The sequence below is a fragment of the Tachypleus tridentatus genome, chromosome 3, assembly GCF_004210375.1.
Source record: "Tachypleus tridentatus isolate NWPU-2018 chromosome 3, ASM421037v1, whole genome shotgun sequence".
Taxonomy (NCBI): domain Eukaryota; kingdom Metazoa; phylum Arthropoda; class Merostomata; order Xiphosura; family Limulidae; genus Tachypleus; species Tachypleus tridentatus.
The window spans coordinates 42369121-42390964 of NC_134827.1; the positions used below are offsets into that span (position 1 = coordinate 42369121).

The window sequence follows — 21844 nt, forward strand, 5'->3', positions numbered from 1 at the left end:
GTAGCTTGCATGTTAGTTAGATGTTTATGTTATTCTATATTACACTGCTCTGTCTTATTGAATTATTCAGCAGAAGTAACTGGTACTGAGGTGCATTCATTACTAAAATTAATTTTCAAAGCATTCAAACCAACAGTTACTGTTCATTGGCTTTTGGAATTTGTCTGTTTATATTGTTAGAAATAACAGCAACAATACTGTAAAGATAAAGCATGTTGGGAAAAGAGGGTGGCTACAAGAGAAAAGGTGGAAGTCACTGCAGAACACATTTAAAACTTTATAGAGTTCTTTACTGAATACATTTCTAGAGCATGGAACAGAAATGTGCATGACTTCCAGTCTTTGTCCGAGATGACTGAAAGGAGAGAGTCAAAGTTTCTTTAAAAAAAAAGTATTGTGATTTGTGTTTTTATACATGTCTTATACCTTTCTAGTTTTAAGCAGAAATAAACTAAATAAACTGTATTTCCTTCAACAGTGGTAGATGTTGAATTATTAAATTATTATGCAAGTGGAGAGTCACTGGCTACTTTGAAATACACTGTAATACACACAATATTTTTTTATGAATTAAACATATATAAAAACAAATACTATTACTATGATGCCTTTTGGAAATGAATAATGTAGAAAAAATTAACGTATCACCTTTAATGTCAAAACATAAACATATTTAGTCTTGTCTCCAACAAACACTTCATTGTTAGTGTGATATTGATATTTATTTATAATGATCACCATGTGTATTGTATCAAGTTTTCCCACAATATTGTGTATACTGCTTAGAGAGTGATAATTAACATTTCATCCTTATTACTTGTGACTTTTGGAGGATCATATTGTTCTTGATGATGCTTTTAGAAACAAAACCATGGTCATTAATAAAATGAAGTATTTATGAAACATACAATTGTTTTTTCCTCAAGTTTGTACTTAAGGAGTTTCACTAAACATCAAAGGTTTCAAGTATCAATCCCACTACCAATTTAATTTCTAAAATATGAATTCAAAACACTCAAGTTCAACATACATCAAAAATATGTGAAGAAATAACTATAAAAATGGTCAAAATGAATAATTCTGTGAAACTATTTTGGAATGTATATACATTACTGTATTTTCAGAGATGTCAACTATTTCAAATGATTGAGCATAATGATTGTAGACAGAGCCCTTTATCTTTTGTGGCTACTAGGCCTGACCAATGTCTTTAAGCTGTTTATTATAACTTATTATTTATTACTGCTATAAATTGCTCATTTATGACTGTGTTTTGTGTATTTAATAAATAAATTATACAAAATTCATCAGCTACAGCTAGGAGCAAATTATGGGCAATGATAAATTGCATGAACATCACTTCTGCATTCTTACTCATAAATGTCATTATCTGCATCGTTTTTGTCTTCACCTCAACCTTTTGTTGGTGAGATGCTGATTCTGTATGTCTGGAACAATCGTTTATCCCACCATGTGCCACAGAAAAATCAATGTGACAAACTGTACAAAACACATGACTGTCACTGACTTTTGATGCAATGACTGGATATTTCACACTATACTTTCTCCTGAATGTTTTATTCACAGTTTTAGTCCTTTTAAATTTGTTACAAACAAGACAATCTTGTGAACGATCACATTGGTGTTTCTATGCCGCTTAGAAAACGAGAAATACCCATCTACACGAGTGCTGATTGATTGTATAAAACACGACTGTCACTGACTTTTGATGCAATAACTGGATATTTCACACTATATTTTCTCCTGAATGTTTTATTCACAGTTTTAGTCCTTTTAAATTTGTTAAAAACAAGACAATCTTGTGAACGATTACATCGGTGTTTCTATGCCGCTTAGAAAACAAGAAATACCCATTTATGCGAGTGCTGATTGGCTGACAAGCACTGATGATGTAACTATGGATTCCCCCACGTACCTAGCATGAAGAAGCACTGCACTCAAACTATTGGTAGACGTCGGAGATACAAATATTTTTTATTATTTCAAGCACAAACATGATTATTGCAAGTATCCATTTGAACTATGTCTTTCATTTATTATCAAAATTTATTTGTATCTCACTAGAAATTTTCTTTTCCCCCCTTTCAAGCCCTAGGGGAACAATTTATCACTTTATTGTATAGACCTATATAATATATAATAATTTAGGAGTTGCAACAAGTCGTAATATTTGTCTGTATGAGCATATAGTTATAACGTACACACCAAAATAGTAATGATTATGCTCACATCGTAATGGTTGGCATCTCTGTATTTTAGATAAAGCATTTGTTTATTCATTTTAATTGTCCACATTTTGAAAAGGTTTAAAATATTTTCAGAAGAATCACTTTAAGATTTAATAAATTATATATTTATTGAATTTTCAGCTCAAATATCAGCTTAATTAAAATGTCATAGTAAAAAAATTTATTACTAATATATGATAGAATGATCAGTTCATTTCACATGCTCATTTCATCCTTCAGTGAAATTAGAATGAATCTTCTATTGACCTTCAAGTCAGCACAATTACCTTATGAATACTGTTTGTCTTCTTAATGAAACATAACACTTCTCTAGATGTAGTAGAATCAAGTTATCAAAGTTTATATGTTTATCACATCAATGAATTTGAAAGTCAGTATACATATTTATTTTAAAAAAATACTGCTTATACTGTTGCTAAATTAGATAGCTTATTATTTCAATTTTTACAGTTCAATCCTGTTAAGAATCCTTGTGAGAAAAGAAGCCTCGTTTAGCTATAATCCTGCCTCTAAGACCCTTTCTTTTTCACTATAAAAGACATGGTATGCAAACAATTAAATCATAATAAATAATACTCTGGATAATTGTGTACATTTCTGTGTGTTTAGTAAATATCTTGTATACATAAATTTTCATGAAATACTTTGTATATTTCAAATGTATTTTAACAATTTTTTATTGACTCTATGTGGTTTTCAAATGGATTTTTTAAAGCTGCAACATTCATATAGAATAAAATATTGCATAAACAATATTTAAAATTAAAGTAGGTCCACTTCACACCTAGTAGCTTTGGCAATAGGCATTTTATCATCAAAACTGAATGAAATAGTAATTTAGTACATTTTTAAGCCTCAAACTGGCTTTACTAACAGTTACCATGAAAATTAGGTTAGATGTTTAGTTTTCTTTAAATGAACAGTATATATTCATAAAGCTACCTTTATCTACACCTCTATAGATTGTATATAGAGCTCGAAGTTGTTGCAGTCATGTTTACATACAAGGTACATATAGCTTTATGTAGACACAGCAGCTATGCCCATGGCTTCATCTTCTTTGGAAACATAGCACCCATATCCATAACCATCTTGAAAATCAATCTTTCTTCATAACAATTTCATGTATAAAATGTGCTTCTAAATTTGCCAGAAACCTAAGTTTGAATTTTTATGCTTGCTAAACCTTCTAACCTTAAATGATATATTTGTTAATAAGCTAGCTAAATAACAAATTACATTAAAAATACACAACTTAAAACAATATCATGTTAGCATATTCATGAAAACCCAAATATATTGTAGTATGCAGTCAACATGTCCCATATTCAGTCTTTTCATTTTACTATAAATATCTCAAAAGTTGTAATAAAACAGAAAAATCAAAAAACGAATTAAGACGAACTCAATTGCAGATACACAAAGTACACACATAATGAAATAATGCACAATTATCAAGTAACTGTACTTAAAATACAATTTTCAAGTAATAACTATATTTTGTTAAGAGTAGTTAACCTTTGAAATGCAGAAAATATAGGAAGACTAGAGACTCTGAAATGAAAACATGAATGCTAACATGTTAAAAATGCCAAATTCTGAGTGTTAATCATCATACTTTTTAAAAAGAATTGTTCAGGAATGGATAAAAGTAACAACATACATAGAAAATGGAAACTAATGCATGCATGCACTCTATAAATTACCTTTTAAAATAATAATACCAACAGTAATAATACAAATGAGTGGGCCTAGTGCTGGTAGTAGGCTACTATAGGATAACAAATAAATATCTTACACTAATTAAGCTTTAATATTTTTATAAGAAATTTTGAAGTTCCTTCTAAACATTCTCTAATATAAAATTAAATAAGAAGTTGATACATTCATTGTATTTTCAAAACATTTGATAAGTTTAAAAAGTTTTAACTAATTAAAATATTCCTTGTATGCTATATGTATTAGCAATACAGCCTACGGTAATACTAATTGTTTTGATTGGCTTATAAATAACAAATGTAAGTTATTAATAAAAAATACAGAAAAATAGGCCCCTTATATTACATCAAATAATACTTACGAAATGATTTTGTTAACAATACAAAGTGAAATTATTAAAATTAGCAAAAACATACACTTAATGTGAGATACAACATGCTGGGAGAAAATTTAAACGGAGATAGAATTTTGTGGCTTTAATATGAAAAATCTTGAATCCATTCCTATTTCAGCCTAAAGTGAGCTAGTTGAAAGCCTGTATTCCAAGTTAGGGTACCAGTATAAGCTTATTTTATTCTCAATGTTTCCTGTGTCTTTAAAAACATCAACTTTCAGGCTGAACGACAGGACTTTAACACCAAAATAATAATAAGATTCAACCTAACCTATTAACGTCACTTGTTAAGTACTTATTGAAAAGTGCCGCTTTTCGCTGAGCCAGCTGATACGATATGCTAAAAAGGAAACCTCTAGTGAATATCAACCATATTTAAGGTTTATATATCGATTAAATACAAAAAATAAAAAAATAATTGTATAATATTTTAAAGATAAACTAGTAAAACGTTCACACGTCCATTTAAGAATTAGACATCGAAAAAAGTAGGAATAAAAAGAGTTTCTGATACCAATTTATTGTTTAATTCTAAGAAAAAGTAATTGGCTAAATATTATAAAGCTGTTTGTTTTGTTTGTTTGTTTTTGGAATTTCGCACAAAGCTGCTACTCGAGGGCTGTCTGTGCTAGCCGTCCCTAATTTAGCAGCGTAAGACTAGAGGGAAGGCAGCTAGTCATCACCACCCACCGCCAACTCTTGGGCTACTCTTTTACCAACGAATAGTGGGATTGACCGTCACAATATACGCCCACACGGCTGGGAGGGCGAGCATGTTTAGCGCGACGCGAACCCGCGACCCTCGGATTACGAGTCGCACGCCTTACGCGCTTGGCCATGCCGGGACATTATAAAGCTTCACAGTAACACTACATAGGTCCGTGTGACCAATGTCGTACCGTTCGTACTCGTTACGGTTTACACATTACTAATTTGACACATATTAATTAAAAATTATTAAATTTGGTAAACTTTAGTAAACATTAGAAGGCTTTTTCGAAAGAAAGCCAGATTTTTTTATGAAGTATACTTAATACTTAAACAGACAGTGGTGAAAGGGTAAAAAAAAAAGCATAATGAAACACAACACATTCACTGCACAGTTTGAGAAATCGTTCTAGATACTCAGACCTGATTATACGTGACTTACGTGCATTGTCCTTAATTTACGAATCTAAAATTATATAAGTAGTACTATACCATCAATGCGTAGATTACCGAAAGTAAAGAAAAAATTAGTTTGTACGATAGGTTTCCAAATAAATGGTTTGTTTGTTTGGTTTTTGAATTTTGCGCAAAGCTACTGAGTGCTATCTGCACTAGTTGTCCCTAATTTAACAGTGTAAGGCTAGAGGGAAGGCAGCTAATCATCACCACCCACTGCCAACTCTTGGGCTACTGTTTTACCAACAAATTGTGGAATTGACCGTAACATTATAACGCCCCCACGGCTGAAAAGGCAAGCATGTTTGGTGCAACCGGAATTCGAACCCGCGACCATCGGATTATGAGTCGAACGCCTTAACACACTTAGCCATGCTGGGCCCCCAAATAAATTGAGTCATTGTATGTAGGGTCTAAAAACGAAATTACAAAAATTTAAACACAATACTAATAGAGAAGTATCATATCTTGTTTATTTTGTTTGAAAAGTTGAGCAGCGGTATGTCTCCGGATTTACAACGCTAAAATCAAGGGTTCGATTCCCCTCGGTGGGCTGAGCAGATAGCCCTTTGTGGCTTTGCTATAAGAAAAACACACCCTTGAAAAGTTGAGAATGATTAGCGAAATACGTAATATCGTTTCAAAAGCAAAAATAAAAAAAAAATTCCGCTAACTCTGAGTAAAAGCAATCCAAATGTCGTAGTATATTTGGAAAGAATACGTCATGGCCTTTTTGTTGTATTAATTTTTTAAAATTGTTTTAATTTTGTTATTATTTGATATTTTTTATATTCGCGCAAAGCTACTCAAGGGCTATCTGCGCTAGTTGTCCCTAATTTAGCAGTGTAAGACTGGAGAGAAGACAGCTAGTCATCACCACCCACCGCCAACTCTTGGGCTACTATTTTACCAACGAATAGTGGGATTGATCGTGACATTATAACGCCCCCACGGCTGAAAAGGCAAGCATGTTTGGTGCAACTGGGATTTAAACCCGCAACTCTCAGATTACGATTCGAGTGCCTTAACCACCTGGCCATGCCGGGCCGTTTTTGTGTGGAAATACAAGAAAATTCATTTCTGCAAAATTTTGACAAAAGAATCAAAGCTTTGATAATTTTTTGAAGCATGTAGAAAAGTGTTTTTTAAATGCAATATTAAAAGCGAAATATTGGAAACTGAAGATTGAGGGTGCATTTTCTAACAAATACATAATGTGGCTTAAAAAGCAAAGAAAAAGGAAAATATTTCGCTAATCGTTCTGTCGATAGCAAGCCCGTCTGAATGGACGCACCGCCCAATATAGGAAACCCTGTGCGATCCTCGCTGTGCCTTCCTATAAGATGAAGCAGCAACTTGTCTTCAGTTGTAGGCCGCAAACTCTCTACCCAGCATGTGGTTTGTCAATAGCAGTCGTCTTCAGTCTTACGAAGCTTCCGTGAGTAAGCCGGTCACCCACCCGATCTTTCTTGAATCACGGACCAGGGAATCTAACGTGTGTGCAAGTTATTGGGTCTTATAGAGGCCCAAAGGTGCGATGAAAGTGAAGGTTGGCCGAGCCGCCGACTTTGTTGGTATCTCCACTTTACACGATAGGGCGCACCAACGACACGCCCATGTCGCCAAGTCAGTGGAGCGGAGTGGGACGCGAAAAACTGTGAACTATGTCTGGGCAGGATAGAACCAGAAGAAGTTCTGGCGGAGGTCCGCAGAGATTCTAACATACAAATCGATCATCAGATGTTGGTATAGGGGCGAAAGACTAACCGAACCACCTAGTAGCTTGTTCCTTCTGAAGTTTTTCTTAGGATAGCTGGTGCTCGAGAATAAATCAGTGTCATCCAATAATGTGAATGATCAGAGGTCTTAGGGTCAAAACGACTTCAACCTACCCTATTCTTAAACTTTAAATGGGTGAAAAGTTTGAGTTGCTCGACTGAAGCCCGGATATATGGATGTAAGTGCCAATTGTACCATTTTTGGTTAGTAGAACTGATGTTGTGGGATGAACCAAAAGCTGGGTTTCAGCGCCTAATGCAAGACGCTCATGTAGCTCAATGAAAAATGTTTGTTTCTATAGACATAAAAGTTGGAACCTGTAACATTAGTGTGTAACAACTCACCTGTTGAATGACCTGGCCCTGTAAATAGATGGTGCTTGAGTGTCAAGCCTACACTCAGCCACTGTGGCAAAAATTCAGAGTGTTATGTTAGGGCGAGTAGAAGAATCGCAGTGCCGAGTGTTGGAGGTGCTTGGTATGAGCCCACCTGGAGCTGCTGAGGTGAAGAAAGGTTCCATATGAGCAGCAGTTGAACATGAGTCAATTGGTCCTAAGGGATACGAGAAATCCATTTGAAAGCAGGACCAATCTCAATGTTGCAGGTCCCACAGCTGATCAAATAAATCGGGTTAATATTCTCGAACCTGGGCACGAAGATCGACCTTTGGGTCAAGTGCCATAATGCAAATAAACTCGGAGACGTCGACAGGAGTCCCAGGAAGAGTTGTCTTTTCTTTGTAAGGGATCGGGTCCTTGGAATTGGCTTGCCTAGAGATAGGAATATTGTATCCATAAAGCACGGTGGCTTTTGTAGTGTCTGGAGCACTCTTGTAATTCCAAGAGAGAGTGTGATTTTCGAGGTAGATCACATCTATATTTACAGCAGGTTTTCAAGGTGAACATCCTGTAGTCGATAGAACAATATAGGTAAGGTAAGTTGGCAAAACGGATCTGTAATCTTGGGACAAGGACTGACTCTGAGGTCCGATGCAGGTGTGGTACTGCACCAGGACCAGGCATGGCTAGCCTTTAATCCGTAATGACGAGAAAACCCACATGTAGAGAAAATTATATTTGGGAAAAACGGCTGGTATGGATAGAGAAAGCACTATGTAGCGGAGCGAACAACGTTTTTACCTTCTTTGGTCATCATTAGGTTCACGTGAGGATGACCAAAGAAAGTCAAAACGTTGTTTGATCTGCTACATAGTGCTTTCTCTACCCATAACAGCCGTTTTTTACATATATAGGGCTAGCCTTTGATGGTTTTGTCAAGCGCGGACCAGCGTCGAGACCTTCTCGTGAAAGGCTTCAGATATAAACCAATATAAAGAAACACCCTTATACCTATACTAATTAATAACCTAACATTCAACTGCAACGCCCCTACAATTCCGTTCCCGTTTATACTCTCGTCCCTAAGACAGTGTCCGGCAATGGTCACTTACAAACTCTCTCTTTCATGACCTGAAAATGACCTATGAAGATCTAAACGTCGTTCTCTGCTTATCAATAAAAGTGTTAATTCCCATACCAGCCGTTCTGGGATATATTTTTATTTTAAGTGGGTTTCTCGTCATCAAGAATTACTTCAGATATATAGTTTGCCGAGATCCCGCCTGGTGCGACCGTTTTGGCCCGCAACTAACAACTAACTCAGAACTGTCACATACTGAAGGAATCCTACTGTGCAATTAAAACAAAGCATTGTGACGGCAATTGGACAGTGCTATGCAATGTGATTTCTGCCTAGTGCTCTGAATGTCAAAGTGAAGAAATTCAACCAAGCCTGGGTAAACGGCGAGAGTAACTATTGACTCTCTTAAGTCATTGAACAATGCAAGCACTGTCCAATGGAGGTACCTCCCCGTGGTATGGCTGAATGCAGATGAAGCTTGTAACTAAACTTCCAGAACGCGAAAGAGAACACTAAACATCCGTGGTAACCTCGCTGCCCACCATGTTTCCAAAGGCAGGGGAAGCCATTCTTATAACAGGAAAGAAACTCGTCAAACCAAGATGACAACTTACTGACTTCATCTGCTACCTGTTTACTCGAAAGGGTAAACCCTACTGTGTGTTTGTATTTCATAGGGACCTAGCCGACTCTATATCAGATCAGGCCATTTATTAAAATGGAGAGTTTAATAATTGATAAAAGCTATGGTTTGGAGTCCGTCGGGTGCTAGGGTGGTGGCTGAACTCAAGCTACTTGGCACCACTGGAGATCATAAGTCCGTGGGGTGCTAGGGTGGTGGCTGAACTCAAGCTACTTGGCACCACTGGAGATCATAAGTCCGTGGGGTGCTAAGGTGGTGGCTGAACTCAAGCTACTTGGCACTACTGGAGATCATAAGTCCGTGGGGTGCTAGGGTGGTGGCTGAACTCAAGCTACTTGGCACCACTGGAGATCATAGTTTTCGAATAATTCCCAAGCAAGAAGCTTAGAATTTCCTAAGATGAAGAATAAAGTATTGGAAAAAGCTTATTACAACACTGACTCATGTTCCAAAGTGAAACTGACTCTGAATCTACTACTGGAGGTAGGTGCTGAATAACAGAGATGGATGGCTTAAAGTTATATTGCTTCCCCGAGTGAGGCCTGTGACAACAATATCACCAAAGCGGATGGTATTTCCCAAAATATGTCAGGAAACGTGTCGTAATTCACTAAGACACTACCTCACAACCAAACCATGTCTATATCTACAACTTCAGTCAATTCAAATGAGGGAATAGATAACAGAATTGAGCGGGTCAGCACAACTGTGTTTGTACCACAGAAATGGCATGTGACCTTTGTTCTCATGAGATTACAGATTTTTACAAGTTTGCAGTCCATCAGACAAGCATTAACAACTTAATGACACAGGCATATTGTTCTTACTGCGGTAAGAATGATAACAACCATCATACTACCTACCACTTGTCATGTTTTTAAATGTCCATACCAGGGAACTGTTACATTGCCGCAGATACAAACCACTGAAATCTGCACACTAAATTTCAACTCAAACACTGAACTTTCCAACCATAAAATACACCGGCATCCTTTGATTCGAAATACTGAAATAATTATTTCTCAAAGAGTCAGGACGCCATCAATGTGCCCATTCCAGGTAGTACCATAATAAAAACGTAGTCTGATATTTACCAACAGTTTAATGGCCAAGTACTAACAACAGCTTTCCACTTCTAATTATAGTATATACGACCGACAGATATTATAATTTTAAATCAAAAGTATTCTCTAAAATAGTTGTGGCCATCTATACAATGTTCAAATAAATATCTTTAAAGACCTCACAATTCTTACGAAGAAAATTTTCAGGATTCTTTATTTCTAATAATAAAAATCCTAAAATTCTTTAACAAAATATCCCGTAAACAGCTGCTCTTTTTCTTATGCTAAACATTTTATAACAAACGAAACCTAATATAAGTTATCAAAGGTAACCTTACTAACCTAATCCATACCTTAAACTAACATAACTTTATCTAAACCTAATCTGACCTAAATATAACCTATTATTAACTTTACGTAAGTCAAACCAACCAAATCTAATTTAACTAACCTAAACCACACCTAACTCAACCTAAACTAATGTAACATAATTTATTTTATTTCACCTAACCTAAACCTTAATCTAACCTAACCTTAGTTTAACCCAACCTAATCAAACATAATCTAACCAATCTAACCTAACAAAAATGAACTTAACCTAACTAAAAGTAACCTAACCCAACCCAAACGTAACATAATCGAGCCTTAATCTGTCTTAACCTAACCTAGCTAAACTAAACTTAATCTCAACATAACCCAAACGTAATGCGACCTAATCAAAACTTAGCCTAACGTGAAATTAACCTTAACGTAATCTAACCTAAACGTAACATAACACAACCAAAGCTAACCTAAAACACACCTACCTAACCTAGTCTGACTTCACCTGACCTTTACCTCAAACTTATCCAATCTAAACCTAACCTATCTGAAACCTAACATAACCAAAGCAATTTAACCTAAAGTCCTAAACCTAATATCTGCCTAATGCAACCGAACCTAAACCTACCCTACCCAAAATTAACCTAAAACAACCTGGCATAAATTTAAAGGACTTAACCTCTCTCAACCTAACATATCCTCAAGTAAACTAAATGTAACATAATCTAACATTACCTAACACAACCTAAAACAAACCTAAACCTATCATGATGTACTCTATCCCAACATAAACTAACCTAAATTTAACTTAACCTGTCCTACCCTAACCTAAACCTATCTAACTCAGCCTAACCTAACCAAACATAGCCTAACCAGATCTTACCTAACCTAAAACTAACCAAACCGTACCTAAGCCAACCTGAAGCTAACATAAATCTACCTAACACGACCTAGGCTAACCAAACGTAGCCAAACATAACCTGTCCTAAACCTTTTTAACCTAAATTAATCTAACCTTCCCAACCTAAACTTAACCTGAACTAACCTAACCAAACATAGTCTAACCTCACCTAACTTAACCTAAACCTTACGTAACCTAAATCAATCTAACACTCCCAACACCAAACCGAACCTTGTGCTAACTTTAACCTACCTAATGTAATCTGTCCTAACCTCGCCTAAACTACCCTAACTAAACATAAACCTAACGTAATATAACCGAGCCTTACATAAACCTAACCGTAGCCTAGCATAACATGAACTACATCTAACCTCACCCAACCTAACGACTGTTCGAGAGTGGCAACAAAAGTTTACAAATCAGTTTTCGAATATGTCTATTTATCAGTTTTCGTTTTTGTTTGTTGTTAATAAAATGTACGCTAACAGGAGATAGGTTAGAAGGAAGCAAAACAAGTACAAATAGTATCCAAATATATCGAAATATTATTCATATGTATTATACGATTTCAAAAATATTTACCAATGTTTTAACATAATACTTATGAATCTATAAAATATAATTTATTTAAGAGCACTGTTAGTTGGCAAACGACGTTAGAAAATTGTGGGATCCTAAGTATTATCTTAATCTTTGAAGTTTACTTTGGGCACGTGTATTTCTGCTGATAAAAATTTCGTAGTTTTATTTCTTGTTGATAATTTTGCCATTTAGTTGTAAAATTACAACTGTGTAAAGAATATGAAAGTGCAAGAGATACAAAATACAAGGCACAAGCTAGGAATACATAAAAATAAATATTCTAAGCGTATTTTCAAATCACCCATTTATCGTTCAGTTGTAGGTCTTGAGGGCTATCTGTCTCTAATTTACTAGTGAAAGACTAAAGGGAAGGCAACTAGCCACCTCCACCCACCGTCAATTACTGGGCTAGTTTTCTACCAGCGAATAATGGGATTTACGGAAATATCATAACACTCCCACGGCTGAAAGAGCAAGTATGTTTGGTAAGATAGGGATTCGAACCCGTTAACGTCATATTACAAGTGGAGCGCCCTAACCTCCTAGCCATGTCGCTTTTGTAAGTTCTCACACTTGCTTTATTATTCCAAAATTATCGTGCTGACATCTAGTGCTTTACATCATAATTATATAATATCAAAAATAAATAAAGTTTTAATAACAAAAATATAATAGTGAGAAAATGATCATAATAATGTTACCATATTATAAAGTGCACTTGTTAAACATTACATTATTCAGTTTTGTTACTTTGCTTATCTACTGCTATGATAGTCAACGCACAATGTTTTGTCATCTTATATTTATGAAAAATAGAATTATACACACACACGCATAAAACAAAAATAAAATAGAATTGCTAGCATTAATGGCGGAAAGGAAAGTGTAAATGTTAGTTTTCTATTTTGATTTTACTATTTAATTAAATAACTCATTCTAGAATCCATTTTTTGTACGTTTACATCATACATGCAGCATAAGATATAGCTATATTTAGTGTTTAAAACAAAATACATTAAAAATGTGAAACACTAAAAACCGAAATGAGGTAATATTTAAAATTAAAAGGAAGCTTAACTTACATCTTCTATTCAAAATTATTTTAAACGAAATTTTTAAAATATATTCTTTTGAACACGACAAATGTTCAATGCTGAATTAATATTTTAACCACACGTCAGAAACATAGACAACGTGATCGTAAAGAACACATTAAAAAGTCCTTAAACCGTCTGAAATTTTCTTGTTGTTGTTACTAGTTATGATACTGATACTTTACTGCCATTAGTTGCTCTAAAGCCAAAACTTAATTCTTATATATAATTTAAGAGCATCCGTCAAGTATAGCATTTGTTGTAAAAGTGAAGGACGTGTTAATTTACAGTAAATCTGAGCATATTTTTATTGAAATATAAATTAATGTCAAAACAGTGGCACAAGTATTTATAAGTATTATATTTAGCGTAAAATGTAAGCCGTTCAGTTTTTAGGTTTCTGAAAAAAATCGGAGAAATAAGTAAGTAAAATAAATATTAAAGTGACAAATTATATATAATATAATTCACTTTCAGAACACATATATCTCCTAAATTTTTTATTTCATGTACATTTATCATTTCAGTTAATACAGTAGTAATCTTCAGAAGTTAATGTTTCTAATAATGAAGAACTTTTATTATACAAGAAAGCTGTAGGAACTAAAGACAAAATATTAAATGATAAACACATTTCACTTTGTAAGCATGTTGAGAACATAATGACATTGACTATAAAGTTAACAGACGTTTTTAAACTACAACATATGTTAAATAAAACCATCTTCCTTTTACTTTTAAATCTTAGACGGTGTTAAATAACACCCGTCGAATACAGGATCAGAAGAATAAACAGAGGACAACAACAACAACTGGGACATTAAATTTGCAAGCTTATTTTCAAAATCTATTTCTTTGTTTCACTGTTATTTCCAGTGCAGTTAAAATGTACTGCGATGTAGCGCTCAAAAGTACACCACCGAAATATTTAAATACAAGACATTATTACACAAAAGAAATTACAACGTGAGAAGGAAAAATAAACTAATATTACAAAGTGTGTTAAAACATTGTACAGTTAAATTTCACTTAGGTCTATTATACGTTTTGATTGTATTAAATTTCTTGTTCCCATTATAGCTAGCATAGGAAGCAATATACAAATCAAAAGTCAAATTACATCAATACATTTTTAAAAGCTGAGATATTAAATAAGTGAAAAAATACTAATTATGAGATACTAAAGATACAAAACATCAGAAATTGTCGTCTAAAATTTAATGTTTAATTCGATATTCAACATTTTACAATTGATATAGTTTTGTTTTGTTTTTGTTTTGAATCCAGCACGTGCTGCTGCGATATAGTTCTCAAAAATCACATTGTATATAAATAATTAATATTAACTACAGCATGAATAACAAAAATAAAAAAGTCCACAAAACAAAAACAACACTTCCATGCAGTGTTCAAAATGCAAGCTCAGTTCATTTTAAAAATAGCAGAATGTAAGTAAAGTGTTCTACACCATTAGCTACTACAACGAAGACATACTGATAATGAATAGCGAGTACAAATGGCGTCTTAAGATTGAGATTAATGGCGTCAGTATTGAAACTGAGAAAATACAGTTACAATATTACAGTACTTATTATAATTAACTTTACCTCCACATATGGATTTGTTGGTCTCCATACTTCACGTATATTTATTATGGTTAGCATATAATTAAGTGCTAGTCAGTATTTCAAACGTTTAGTTTTTTTTTAAACGGAGCAGCTGTTCTCCGCTTCCCTATTTTGAAAAATAAAGCAAAAACAAATTCCATAAAACTCGAAACCTAAAAGTCTTGTTTTGTTAATAACACTATTCAAAAACTTTAACGTATGAATTCACGCAAAATTAATTTTTCGAAGCATCCTATTATAAAGTTGTTTATACACGTTTCTAATAACGGTCTGGATGACTCGTGGACTTATTACAGTAACCTCGCCCATCCCAGTGTCTTAAACAGTTTACTACGATATGTAATAATATTTATTTTCCTTTACAATTAAGGTAAATGGTCATGTTTGCCAGTGATATAAAGAAAGAACATCGTAAATTACCCTTTCATAACTTAAGTATTCTGACGACAATCATTTAAAAATAAAAAATAATGTTTTTTATAATGTTTCAACCAATACATTTACTTAACGTAAGACCACTTTGTGTCGTAACTAGATATACTAGCGTGAGTAAAAAGTTAACTTACCTTTTCATCCAGTTAAGTTTCTCAAATGTAGTATGTTCAAGTGACGCTATTATTGTTCTTTGAATAGAATTGAGTGTAGCTATTACACTTTACCAAGTCATGTTATTGTTTTGAATTATAGCTACTTTTGTAATTCCTTTATTTTAATATGCAGAATAGTTATTATAAGAATACAAAAATAACCGATTTACAATATCCAAAAACATTTTTTGTGAATTTTATTTTTGAAAGTTATTTTCAGAAGTTACCACTTCCATTTTTACTTTTAAAATATAATCTACAATTTAATTTATTTACGTTTTTATATGCTAAATTCTTTCTTTATTTCTTTCTACCTCAGGAGCACCCCAATTCCACTGTTAAGTTTAAGCCTGTTAACCCTAAACCGTGAAGGTGTTTCACCGAAAATTGAATTAATACGGGATAACATATAACTTAATTAGAAAATGAAACTATGTAAAACATAAAGTGGTCTTCTAATTGTGCCATTAAATTATATAATTAAAATAAAATTTAAAATTAAAAAATTCAAACAGTGTTGAAACATTACACAAATAAATAAGTTTTGCAAGAAATTAACAAAGCCATGGCATGATCTCGCGAAGAGGGCGAGAGATGAAAACATGGTGTACGATATTCATATCCTTTCAGTCAAAGTAGTGAATGCTTTCTGATATTATGATAAGTATAATACGTGTGTGTAAACAACAGCCCAGAAGTTGGTGATGATTGTTATCGCATAGTTCCCTTCCCAAGTATCTCTATTTCAAAATCTGTCAGAGATGGTCATCTACAGCTCTACTCTCATCAAGAGATAGGAATGAAGACAGAATGTTGTCTCTCATAAAGACAACGAAACATATTGCTGATAAAAACTACGTTTCTTTTATACTGTGATTCGATACTCTGCAGGACCAAGTTTATCTGTGACATAACCCCTTTCAACCTTAAACTTAAGTGTGTTGTATCTGTATAAGTCACACATGCTGCTGACGTCACAATTCGTAAAGCAAGGATAGCAATACATGACCTGTTCATTTGTTTGTAATTAAGACCAAAGATACATATTGAGCTATATGTGCTCTGCTCACCAAGGGTATCGAAACCCCGTTTCTAGCATTGTACGTCCACAGACATACCACTATATCACTGAGGATGATCTATTTGTTTGGCACATGTCTCGAATTAGATGATGTTCAGATTTCATATATATGTATATTACCATCCCGTTTAAGAGTATTCATATTATATACATAATGCAGATTGTTTATCAATATCCATTTCTGAATCTGTAATTATATATCTTTTCCAAATTTAAGGTAACTGATCAGTGAGTATCAATTAATTTGTAATGGCTTTTGTCACATATTTAGAAAGCCAAAAAACTGGTAAAAAAGCTCTGTGAACCTTTTACCTATTATTGATCTATGTTCTTTGATCCGTTATTTAACTAAATAAGAACAATTTAGTGCACCATCACCAAGGGCAATAAAATATAAGTATAAATAAATTTATATTATTACAAATTTAAAGTTACTTAAGATAAATAAATGTAATTTCACATTTTCATTTGCAATTCGTTTAAAGAAGAAAGAGGTAATTTAAATCTATTTATATTTTATTCGTGGTTACAAGGTCGGTCAAATAAACCAACGTTTTATAGAGTTATGATAGACAAAGTAACAGATAAAACATAAAGTTTTACTGAAAAAGTAAAACGTTTGAAATGGATTTAGGTAGTTTTAGAAATTAGACAAATGAAATTTGAAATTTTTGAGATGAAGAAAAGTACTTTTAATCTTAACATGAAATTTGTTTGCTCTCAGACTAGTAAAAAAAAATTACGATATATTCGCACACATATCTTTTTCAATTTAATAAAATACTCATCACAAACTCGATTCTATGTATGCAAAAGACTTGTAATGTTTATTAAAAGTTTGCCGAAATTTTATGAAGATATGCATGCAATATTAAATGTTTGTTGTATCAAAAATATAACGGGTAAAAAGTGGTCACATGGTCAGTCACTTCGACTGAACCCGTGTAGAGAGAGTGTATTGAATAATTATTAGACCAGCCAAGGTAGATGTTTGTTTTGAAATAATGCTTTATAAGTTAAACTTTAATTAGTAGAAAGGGATATATATATATATATATATATTACCCTTCCTTTTGCACGGGTATTACTTGAACAAAGGACCGACATAAGACCGTTAGAGGATTATGGCCTTTCATGTCCCAAGTGAAGGAAATGAAAAAAAAAAAGTAAAATGTTTCTTTCATACATTGAAAAACTTCCATTTTACCACATACAATTAAAAATGCTCTGCCACGCTATCTAGTGTATTGTATTTTAACTACATTCAATAATGAAAATGATCAGTTTTTGAAATACGAAACTGTTCAAATTAACTTACTGATTAAATGTTTGTTAATCATATTTACAATAAAAATATTTTTGGTAAAAACACAAAATAACAATGTTCTTATAAATTACCTAACCATGTATATCTCTTTGTATTTTAAGACGGCTGATATCAGTATTAAAACTTTTATTAAAATAAAGTAGAGAACAACGTTTTGACCTTCTTAGGTCATCATCAAGTTAACAAAGAAGATTACCTACGAAGGTCAAAACGTTGTTCTCTACTTTATTTTAAGTTCTAATATTCATACCAACTGTCTTGAGATACATTTTTACTTTAAGTGGGTTTTTCGTGATCACTCATGTATATCTCTTTCTCTGTCAGAAAATGTATCATTTCAGAATCATAACTTTGTTTAGTGTAATGGATAAAAAATGTTATTACGCATAATCTACATTATTTAAAAAAAATTAGGTTTAACTTCTAAAATCTCTACGCATAATCCTGTACTTTAGCAATAGCTTAAGGATGCAATGTTGAAGAAACATTATTTTGCTTTCACTACATCCAATGTTTATTTTTAAAACAATATTACAATTCTTGTCATAATTTTTATTTACTTGGCATTTAACTACGTGCTGAAAGAAAATAACATTCTTTATAATGTAAGGCCCGGCATGGCCAAGTGTGTTAAGGCATGCGACTAGTAATCTGAGGGTCGTGGGTTCGCATCCCCGTCGCGCCAAACATGCTCACCCTTTCAGCTGTGGGGTCGTTATAATAGGACGTTCAATCCCACTATTCGTTGGTAAAAGAGTAGCCCAAGCGTTGGCGGTGGATGGTGATGACTAGCTGCCTTCTCTCTAGTCTTATACTGCTAAATTAGGGACGACTAGCACAGATAGCCCTCGAGTAGCTTTGTGCGAAATTCAAACAAACAAACTTTATAATGTAATGTTTCAAATCTTTTGTGTCATTTAATAGTTTTAAAACTATTGTTGACAAAAGTTACACAAAAGTAATAATATTTATGTCACAAAGAATCCTTCTATTTGAAATGTTCTAGAATTACACAATAAAAATTCTCAATCAAAATCAAAATTTAGATACAGCTTAAATTAGTAACATTGTGGGAAGCCAATAAATTTTTGCAAAATCTCTTTACAAATCAGTCTGAGAAAATTACGATTGGATGTATTAACACTACCTATAATCATAACGTCTTTTATGCACTATTTAGCAGACATTTTAATGTATCTCTTTTACAATGTAGTTTAACTAAAAGTTTAAGTATGGTAATAAATCTGCTATAACGAGGTTATGAATTATTATTGTTAATAATATAATTGCTGAATAAGAAATATTTTAAGAATAAAAAGTGCAACAAATGATATGAAATAAAACAATATATTAATGAAGAAACAAACAAAATACTGAAAAGTCCTTTGTCAAGATTAATATTTCTAGCTTCAGACCATTTTCCTCGCCTTAGACATATTAGGTTGATAATTTTATAAATCAATATCTGTTAATTTCGTAGTCACAATTTTTAACACCAGCTAGCAAATGTTACATAAAAAATAACAATAGCACTGTAATTAGAAAAACAAAACACGTTAAGACTTTTGAAATCTTAACTGAATAACAGATATGGATATTATAGTTTTAAGTTTTGATGGTAATCGTATTTTGTAGATTTAAGTCCTAACAACTTACTGTTTAGTTACATATAACGTGAAAGTTTCTGTAAATTGTAATATTTAAAGACTGAAAACAGTTTTAGCGCTACTGTTACTAACTTACTTTACACGTACAGGTATTGCTATTAGGGTATCGTAGTTCACAGTTGTGTTTAAATCTTCAAGTCATACAGCAGATACAATGTCACATACTGCTACAAAGCACAGCATTAACCATCAAATAAGGCAAGAAAAGAACTAGTACTATTGTCGTTTAACCTTCACAATGAGCATAATACTTGTATATATATATTTATATATTTAACAGAAGGATAGTAATGTACAGTCATGTGAAAAAGTTAGGACACCCTATGAAAGTCTGTGTATTTTTGTAACATTTTTGGATATATAGATATTTAATCTCAATTTTAACAATACTGAGAGATTATAGGAATATAACTAAACAATTAAAACTGAAGAAAAGACTTTTCAAGATCTTCTGTAAATGTTATTCTACAAAAATGCATATTCTAACTGAAGAAAAAGTAAGGACACCCTACCCCCTAATAGCTAGTGTTACCCCCTTTGGATGAGATAACGGCAGTGAGACGCTTCTTGTAGCCATCTACCAGTCTCTGACATTGTTCTGAAGAAAGTTTGTTCAATGCAGAAGTCTTTTAGCTGTGAGATGTTTGAGAGGTTTCTTGCATGTACAGCCCATTTGAAGTCACCCCACAGCATCTCAATGGGATTAAGATCTGGGCTTTGACTCGGCCATTCCAGGACTCTCCATTTCTTAGTTTTCAACCAGTCCTTGGTGGATTTACTGGTATGTTTTGGGTCATTGTCGTGTTGCAGGGTCCAGTTCCGCTTCAGCTTTAATTTTCGTGCAGATGGTCTCACATGATACTCAAGCACCCTCTGATACACAGTAGAATTCATGGTGCATTCTATGATTGTGAGCTATCCAGGTCCTGCTGCAGCAAAGCAGCCTCAAACCATGACACTTCCACCTCCATGCTTCACAGTTGGTATGAGGTTCTTTTCCTGGAATGCTGTATTTGGTTTACGCCAAACATGTCCTCTGTGCTGGTGTCCAAATAATTCAATTTTGAACTCATCTGTCCAAATAACATTATTCCAGAAGTCCTGGTCTTTGTTTTAGCTTTGTGCAAAATTCAAATACAAAGAAACATAACTATGTCAGTTGTGCCACATTTTCTCGACTCATATTTATATTGTTTGGTTTGTTTTGAATTAAGCACAAAGCTTCACAATGGGCTATCTGTGCTCTGCCTACTACGAGTATCGAAAGCCGGATTTTAGCCTTGTAAGTCCGCAGACATACCGCTGAACCCCTTGGGGGCTATTGTTTAGTAATTATTTATATATACTTATGTTGTAATTACAAATATCTTATGTACCTCTGTATTACCTATGATGGAAGTGTGAGGATTCCGAAACGTTTAATAAATGTTTCCTATTATATGTTTAATAGTTTAAATGTGTTTGTATCTGACAAGATGTTTTTCATTTTTTGAATGTACAATGAACACAAATGAATACTATCTCTTTCTCACATCTACAGGTGCCACTTCCATTTTTCTTTACGTCCGTCACGTGAGTTGACGGATATTATATTTTTATCCCTGTGTGTATTTCACAACATGATTTCTCAAAATGGTTAAATAGAAAGTTGATTTACCTTTGGACTATGATCAAACTTAGAAGTGAGTTGTCTTTGAAAGGTCAAGGTTAAAGACCAAGATCACAATAAGGTCACTAAAATTAAAAAAAAAAATCCCTATGTGTTAAAACAAATAATAATTTTGTTACACTATTTGTGTAGGCCCGGCATGGCCAAGCGTGTTAAGGCTGAATCTGAGTATCGTGGGTTCGCATCCTCGTCGCGCCAAACATGCTCACCCTTTCAGCCGTGAGGGCGTTATAATGTTACGGTCAATCCCACTACTCGTTGGTAAAAGAGTAGCCCCAAGAGTTGGCGGTGAGTGGTGATGACTAGCTGCTTTCCCCTAGTCTTACACTGTTAAATTAGGGACGGCTAGCGCAGATAGCCCTCGAGTAGCTTTGTGCGAAATTCAAAACAATACACTATTTGTGTTCTATAATTCAGTCAAAAATAATCGAATTTTGACGAAACTTGGTAGACATATTTAGAATATTATTTTTCATTGTCAGACTTCATCAAGAATTACATTTAGATAGATTTGCGTATTTTTTCAGGGCCGAAT

At 33.5% G+C, this 21844-nt stretch overlaps 2 protein-coding genes across 2 annotated transcripts in view; both read right to left on the bottom strand.

Moving 5' to 3' along the window:
• The window catches only part of LOC143246752 (synaptonemal complex protein 2-like), a 253052-nt gene extending 248334 nt beyond the window's left edge, over window positions 1-4718 (bottom strand). The window contains exon 1 of the mRNA XM_076493868.1: window positions 4406-4718. The gene's annotated coding sequence lies outside the window, so the exon portion shown is untranslated. The remainder of the gene's footprint in view (window positions 1-4405) is intronic.
• Window positions 1-4736, bottom strand: part of LOC143246758 (uncharacterized) — a 29071-nt gene extending 24335 nt beyond the window's left edge. The window contains exon 1 of the mRNA XM_076493891.1: window positions 4655-4736. The gene's annotated coding sequence lies outside the window, so the exon portion shown is untranslated. The remainder of the gene's footprint in view (window positions 1-4654) is intronic.
• Between the last annotated feature and the right edge of the window lie 17108 nt (window positions 4737-21844).